The 1,310-nt window shown below is 37.9% G+C and overlaps 1 long non-coding RNA gene across 1 annotated transcript in view; it reads left to right on the forward strand.

The window, feature by feature from the left end:
* The first annotated feature begins 511 nt into the window (after nucleotides 1-511).
* The window catches only part of LOC127741419 (uncharacterized), a 3,766-nt gene continuing 2,967 nt past the window's right edge, over nucleotides 512-1,310 (forward strand). Inside the window, exons 1-3 of the long non-coding RNA XR_008002442.1 lie at nucleotides 512-665; nucleotides 764-818; nucleotides 947-1,070. This is a non-coding gene — a long non-coding RNA (uncharacterized LOC127741419). The remainder of the gene's footprint in view (nucleotides 666-763; nucleotides 819-946; nucleotides 1,071-1,310) is intronic.

The following is a 1,310-nucleotide window of genomic DNA, read 5'->3' on the forward strand; positions in this document are numbered from 1 at the left end:
TTGTCTCTAATTTATGGTTTATGTGATTTTTCCGCTGCTATTAGGTATTATTGTGCTGGTGTTAATACTTGTTATGTAATACCCGGTCTAACCGAAATTAATTAAATAATGAGTAAGTAGGAGCGAATATGGTTGGAAGATTTGGTAATTGAAATTTGATGATTTCAATATGATATTTGGATTCAGTGAATTTTTCCGAGTCGGAAGACATAGTTTTTTGCGTAAAAGTGCGCAGTGGAATTTTGACCGGCAATACCAGCTGAGACCTGTCTGGTACTGCAGCTGAGAAAGTTGATTATGAGTAAATAAGATTAAGAAATGAGGAATTATAATTAGGGGAGGTAGAAATATTTGAAGTGCGATTTAGAGCGCTAATGTTAAAGGTTTTGGTCCAAAATTGGGCCAACGGACAAAAATAAGTGAATTGGGCCTAAGTAGGCCCAAGACCCAACATATATAAACATTAGTTATGAGCATTTCTGCTCATTTTTACCCTAAAAGAGAGGTTGGGGCGCTGAAATAGTGAAGAGAGGAGAGAAGAGAGAAAACCTAACTCTCTTTGATCTTCAAATCACCATAACTTGAGCTACGGAGCTCCGATTGACGAGCCGTTTGCGGCCACGCGTCGCTCTTCTCATCCTCTACAATTTTATCTAAGTTTTGTGGTGAGTATTTCATTCATCTCTGCCCAGTTTTCGAAATTCCCCACTGTTACACGTTTTTGGGAAGTTAGTGTTGAAATCTTGTGATTTTGGGTGTTTAGGGATACTCCAACATAGATTCTAAGTGGGTTCTATCCCTACTTCATATGGGCTGAGGTAAGAAGTGCTCAAACCCTTGTGATTTATCATCTTTATGAGCCCTAGGTTGATGTATGTATGTGATATTGGTTATACATTTTTATGAGCCTTAGGTTGATGTATGTATGTGAAATTGGTTTTGTTAGTGTATTTGGTGATTTTGATGCACAATTGGGAGGTTGGTATTGCTTGTGGAGCTTTGGTGAGGCTTGGAGCTAAGGCTTGGTGAAGACTTCCATAGAAGAGGCTCAATTGATTTGGCTACAAGAGGTACAGTTTAAGTTTCATTTAAGTACCGTGTGGTGTGATGAGAATTCATAGGCTAGATGCCCCTAGGATTAAGTTTGGATTATGTAAATGGTTGGTGCTAATATGCATAGTGGTATGTAATGTGAATTAATGATTGGGTTGAGAATTGTGTGGCCTTGTATGCTTGGTGTATTGAAAATTTGATGTATTGGGTAATGAGTATTGATTTGTGGTTTATGCATTTAAATTGTGAAATTGGGC

This window comes from Arachis duranensis, chromosome 9, assembly GCF_000817695.3.
Source record: "Arachis duranensis cultivar V14167 chromosome 9, aradu.V14167.gnm2.J7QH, whole genome shotgun sequence".
Classification (NCBI taxonomy): domain Eukaryota; kingdom Viridiplantae; phylum Streptophyta; class Magnoliopsida; order Fabales; family Fabaceae; genus Arachis; species Arachis duranensis.